Here is a 6,921-nt window from a genome sequence, read left to right as displayed (position 1 = left end):
AATAGTCTATAAGTCTGGTCATTATGTATTAAACTAGACAAAAACCTTTCCAGTCTAGTTATAATAGAGGTAAATAGACTATAAGTCTGGTCATTATGTATTAAACTAGACAAAAACCTTTCCAGTCTAGTTATAATAGAGGTAAATAGTCTATAAGTCTGGTCATTATGTATTAAACTAGACAAAAACCTTTCCAGTCTAGTTATAATAGAGGTAAATAGTCCTCTATAAGTCTGGTCATTATGTATTAAACTAGACAAAAACCTTTCCAGTCTAGTTATAATAGAGGTAAATAGACTATAAGTCTGGTCATTATGTATTAAACTAGACAAAAACCTTTCCAGTCTAGTTATAATAGAGGTAAATAGTCTATAAGTCTGGTCATTATGTATTAAACTAGACAAAAACCTTTCCAGTCTAGTTATAATAGAGGTAAATAGACTATAAGTCTGGTCATTATGTATTAAACTAGACAAAAACCTTTCCAGTCTAGTTATAATAGAGGTAAATAGTCTATAAGTCTGGTCATTATGTATTAAACTAGACAAAAACCTTTCCAGTCTAGTTATAATAGAGGTAAATAGTCCTCTATAAGTCTGGTCATTATGTATTAAACTAGACAAAAACCTTTCCAGTCTAGTTATAATAGAGGTAAATAGTCTATAAGTCTGGTCATTATGTATTAAACTAGACAAAAACCTTTCCAGTCTAGTTATAATAGAGGTAAATAGACTATAAGTCTGGTCATTATGTATTAAACTAGACAAAAACCTTTCCAGTCTAGTTATAATAGAGGTAAATAGTCTATAAGTCTGGTCATTATGTATTAAACTAGACAAAAACCTTTCCAGTCTAGTTATAATAGAGGTAAATAGTCTATAAGTCTGGTCATTATGTATTAAACTAGACAAAAACCTTTCCAGTCTAGTTATAATAGAGGTAAATAGTCCTCTATAAGTCTGGTCATTATGTATTAAACTAGACAAAAACCTTTCCAGTCTAGTTATAATAGAGGTAAATAGTCTATAAGTCTGGTCATTATGTATTAAACTAGACAAAAACCTTTCCAGTCTAGTTATAATAGAGGTAAATAGTCTATAAGTCTGGTCATTATGTATTAAACTAGACAAAAACCTTTCCAGTCTAGTTATAATAGAGGTAAATAGTCCTCTATAAGTCTGGTCATTATGTATTAAACTAGACAAAAACCTTTCCAGTCTAGTTATAATAGAGGTAAATAGTCTATAAGTCTGGTCATTATGTATTAAACTAGACAAAAACCTTTCCAGTCTAGTTATAATAGAGGTAAATAGTCTATAAGTCTGGTCATTATGTATTAAACTAGACAAAAACCTTTCCAGTCTAGTTATAATAGAGGTAAATAGTCTATAAGTCTGGTCATTATGTATTAAACTAGACAAAAACCTTTCCAGTCTAGTTATAATAGAGGTAAATAGTCTATAAGTCTGGTCATTATGTATTAAACTAGACAAAAACCTTTCCAGTCTAGTTATAATAGAGGTAAATAGTCTATAAGTCTGGTCATTATGTATTAAACTAGACAAAAACCTTTCCAGTCTAGTTATAATAGAGGTAAATAGTCTATAAGTCTGGTCATTATGTATTAAACTAGACAAAAACCTTTCCAGTCTAGTTATAATAGAGGTAAATAGTCCTCTATAAGTCTGGTCATTATGTATTAAACTAGACAAAAACCTTTCCAGTCTAGTTATAATAGAGGTAAATAGTCTATAAGTCTGGTCATTATGTATTAAACTAGACAAAAACCTTTCCAGTCTAGTTATAATAGAGGTAAATAGACTATAAGTCTGGTCATTATGTATTAAACTAGACAAAAACCTTTCCAGTCTAGTTATAATAGAGGTAAATAGTCCTCTATAAGTCTGGTCATTATGTATTAAACTAGACAAAAACCTTTCCAGTCTAGTTATAATAGAGGTAAATAGTCCTCTATAAGTCTGGTCATTATGTATTAAACTAGACAAAAACCTTTCCAGTCTAGTTATAATAGAGGTAAATAGTCCTCTATAAGTCTGGTCATTATGTATTAAACTAGACAAAAACCTTTCCAGTCTAGTTATAATAGAGGTAAATAGACTATAAGTCTGGTCATTATGTATTAAACTAGACAAAAACCTTTCCAGTCTAGTTATAATAGAGGTAAATAGTCTATAAGTCTGGTCATTATGTATTAAACTAGACAAAAACCTTTCCAGTCTAGTTATAATAGAGGTAAATAGTCCTCTATAAGTCTGGTCATTATGTATTAAACTAGACAAAAACCTTTCCAGTCTAGTTATAATAGAGGTAAATAGTCCTCTATAAGTCTGGTCATTATGTATTAAACTAGACAAAAACCTTTCCAGTCTAGTTATAATAGAGGTAAATAGACTATAAGTCTGGTCATTATGTATTAAACTAGACAAAAACCTTTCCAGTCTAGTTATAATAGAGGTAAATAGACTATAAGTCTGGTCATTATGTATTAAACTAGACAAAAACCTTTCCAGTCTAGTTATAATAGAGGTAAATAGTCTATAAGTCTGGTCATTATGTATTAAACTAGACAAAAACCTTTCCAGTCTAGTTATAATAGAGGTAAATAGTCTATAAGTCTGGTCATTATGTATTAAACTAGACAAAAACCTTTCCAGTCTAGTTATAATAGAGGTAAATAGACTATAAGTCTGGTCATTATGTATTAAACTAGACAAAAACCTTTCCAGTCTAGTTATAATAGAGGTAAATAGTCTATAAGTCTGGTCATTATGTATTAAACTAGACAAAAACCTTTCCAGTCTAGTTATAATAGAGGTAAATAGTCCTCTATAAGTCTGGTCATTATGTATTAAACTAGACAAAAACCTTTCCAGTCTAGTTATAATAGAGGTAAATAGTCCTCTATAAGTCTGGTCATTATGTATTAAACTAGACAAAAACCTTTCCAGTCTAGTTATAATAGAGGTAAATAGTCCTCTATAAGTCTGGTCATTATGTATTAAACTAGACAAAAACCTTTCCAGTCTAGTTATAATAGAGGTAAATAGTCCTCTATAAGTCTGGTCATTATGTATTAAACTAGACAAAAACCTTTCCAGTCTAGTTATAATAGAGGTAAATAGTCTATAAGTCTGGTCATTATGTATTAAACTAGACAAAAACCTTTCCAGTCTAGTTATAATAGAGGTAAATAGACTATAAGTCTGGTCATTATGTATTAAACTAGACAAAAACCTTTCCAGTCTAGTTATAATAGAGGTAAATAGTCTATAAGTCTGGTCATTATGTATTAAACTAGACAAAAACCTTTCCAGTCTAGTTATAATAGAGGTAAATAGTCCTCTATAAGTCTGGTCATTATGTATTAAACTAGACAAAAACCTTTCCAGTCTAGTTATAATAGAGGTAAATAGACTATAAGTCTGGTCATTATGTATTAAACTAGACAAAAACCTTTCCAGTCTAGTTATAATAGAGGTAAATAGTCCTCTATAAGTCTGGTCATTATGTATTAAACTAGACAAAAACCTTTCCAGTCTAGTTATAATAGAGGTAAATAGTCTATAAGTCTGGTCATTATGTATTAAACTAGACAAAAACCTTTCCAGTCTAGTTATAATAGAGGTAAATAGACTATAAGTCTGGTCATTATGTATTAAACTAGACAAAAACCTTTCCAGTCTAGTTATAATAGAGGTAAATAGACTATAAGTCTGGTCATTATGTATTAAACTAGACAAAAACCTTTCCAGTCTAGTTATAATAGAGGTAAATAGTCCTCTATAAGTCTGGTCATTATGTATTAAACTAGACAAAAACCTTTCCAGTCTAGTTATAATAGAGGTAAATAGACTATAAGTCTGGTCATTATGTATTAAACTAGACAAAAACCTTTCCAGTCTAGTTATAATAGAGGTAAATAGTCCTCTATAAGTCTGGTCATTATGTATTAAACTAGACAAAAACCTTTCCAGTCTAGTTATAATAGAGGTAAATAGTCTATAAGTCTGGTCATTATGTATTAAACTAGACAAAAACCTTTCCAGTCTAGTTATAATAGAGGTAAATAGTCCTCTATAAGTCTGGTCATTATGTATTAAACTAGACAAAAACCTTTCCAGTCTAGTTATAATAGAGGTAAATAGACTATAAGTCTGGTCATTATGTATTAAACTAGACAAAAACCTTTCCAGTCTAGTTATAATAGAGGTAAATAGTCTATAAGTCTGGTCATTATGTATTAAACTAGACAAAAACCTTTCCAGTCTAGTTATAATAGAGGTAAATAGTCTATAAGTCTGGTCATTATGTATTAAACTAGACAAAAACCTTTCCAGTCTAGTTATAATAGAGGTAAATAGTCTATAAGTCTGGTCATTATGTATTAAACTAGACAAAAACCTTTCCAGTCTAGTTATAATAGAGGTAAATAGACTATAAGTCTGGTCATTATGTATTAAACTAGACAAAAACCTTTCCAGTCTAGTTATAATAGAGGTAAATAGTCCTCTATAAGTCTGGTCATTATGTATTAAACTAGACAAAAACCTTTCCAGTCTAGTTATAATAGAGGTAAATAGTCCTCTATAAGTCTGGTCATTATGTATTAAACTAGACAAAAACCTTTCCAGTCTAGTTATAATAGAGGTAAATAGTCCTCTATAAGTCTGGTCATTATGTATTAAACTAGACAAAAACCTTTCCAGTCTAGTTATAATAGAGGTAAATAGTCTATAAGTCTGGTCATTATGTATTAAACTAGACAAAAACCTTTCCAGTCTAGTTATAATAGAGGTAAATAGTCCTCTATAAGTCTGGTCATTATGTATTAAACTAGACAAAAACCTTTCCAGTCTAGTTATAATAGAGGTAAATAGTCCTCTATAAGTCTGGTCATTATGTATTAAACTAGACAAAAACCTTTCCAGTCTAGTTATAATAGAGGTAAATAGACTATAAGTCTGGTCATTATGTATTAAACTAGACAAAAACCTTTCCAGTCTAGTTATAATAGAGGTAAATAGTCCTCTATAAGTCTGGTCATTATGTATTAAACTAGACAAAAACCTTTCCAGTCTAGTTATAATAGAGGTAAATAGTCTATAAGTCTGGTCATTATGTATTAAACTAGACAAAAACCTTTCCAGTCTAGTTATAATAGAGGTAAATAGTCCTCTATAAGTCTGGTCATTATGTATTAAACTAGACAAAAACCTTTCCAGTCTAGTTATAATAGAGGTAAATAGACTATAAGTCTGGTCATTATGTATTAAACTAGACAAAAACCTTTCCAGTCTAGTTATAATAGAGGTAAATAGTCCTCTATAAGTCTGGTCATTATGTATTAAACTAGACAAAAACCTTTCCAGTCTAGTTATAATAGAGGTAAATAGACTATAAGTCTGGTCATTATGTATTAAACTAGACAAAAACCTTTCCAGTCTAGTTATAATAGAGGTAAATAGTCTATAAGTCTGGTCATTATGTATTAAACTAGACAAAAACCTTTCCAGTCTAGTTATAATAGAGGTAAATAGTCCTCTATAAGTCTGGTCATTATGTATTAAACTAGACAAAAACCTTTCCAGTCTAGTTATAATAGAGGTAAATAGTCTATAAGTCTGGTCATTATGTATTAAACTAGACAAAAACCTTTCCAGTCTAGTTATAATAGAGGTAAATAGTCCTCTATAAGTCTGGTCATTATGTATTAAACTAGACAAAAACCTTTCCAGTCTAGTTATAATAGAGGTAAATAGTCTATAAGTCTGGTCATTATGTATTAAACTAGACAAAAACCTTTCCAGTCTAGTTATAATAGAGGTAAATAGACTATAAGTCTGGTCATTATGTATTAAACTAGACAAAAACCTTTCCAGTCTAGTTATAATAGAGGTAAATAGTCTATAAGTCTAGTCATTATGTATTAAACTAGACAAAAACCTTTCCAGTCTAGTTATAATAGAGGTAAATAGTCCTCTATAAGTCTGGTCATTATGTATTAAACTAGACAAAAACCTTTCCAGTCTAGTTATAATAGAGGTAAATAGACTATAAGTCTGGTCATTATGTATTAAACTAGACAAAAACCTTTCCAGTCTAGTTATAATAGAGGTAAATAGTCCTCTATAAGTCTGGTCATTATGTATTAAACTAGACAAAAACCTTTCCAGTCTAGTTATAATAGAGGTAAATAGTCTATAAGTCTGGTCATTATGTATTAAACTAGACAAAAACCTTTCCAGTCTAGTTATAATAGAGGTAAATAGTCCTCTATAAGTCTGGTCATTATGTATTAAACTAGACAAAAACCTTTCCAGTCTAGTTATAATAGAGGTAAATAGTCTATAAGTCTGGTCATTATGTATTAAACTAGACAAAAACCTTTCCAGTCTAGTTATAATAGAGGTAAATAGTCCTCTATAAGTCTGGTCATTATGTATTAAACTAGACAAAAACCTTTCCAGTCTAGTTATAATAGAGGTAAATAGTCTATAAGTCTGGTCATTATGTATTAAACTAGACAAAAACCTTTCCAGTCTAGTTATAATAGAGGTAAATAGTCCTCTATAAGTCTGGTCATTATGTATTAAACTAGACAAAAACCTTTCCAGTCTAGTTATAATAGAGGTAAATAGTCCTCTATAAGTCTGGTCATTATGTATTAAACTAGACAAAAACCTTTCCAGTCTAGTTATAATAGAGGTAAATAGTCCTCTATAAGTCTGGTCATTATGTATTAAACTAGACAAAAACCTTTCCAGTCTAGTTATAATAGAGGTAAATAGTCCTCTATAAGTCTGGTCATTATGTATTAAACTAGACAAAAACCTTTCCAGTCTAGTTATAATAGAGGTAAATAGTCTATAAGTCTGGTCATTATGTATTAAACTAGACAAA

The sequence above is a fragment of the Scomber japonicus genome, chromosome 8, assembly GCF_027409825.1.
Source record: "Scomber japonicus isolate fScoJap1 chromosome 8, fScoJap1.pri, whole genome shotgun sequence".
Classification (NCBI taxonomy): Eukaryota; Metazoa; Chordata; class Actinopteri; order Scombriformes; family Scombridae; genus Scomber; species Scomber japonicus.
Note: the sequence above shows the minus strand (reverse complement) of the source record.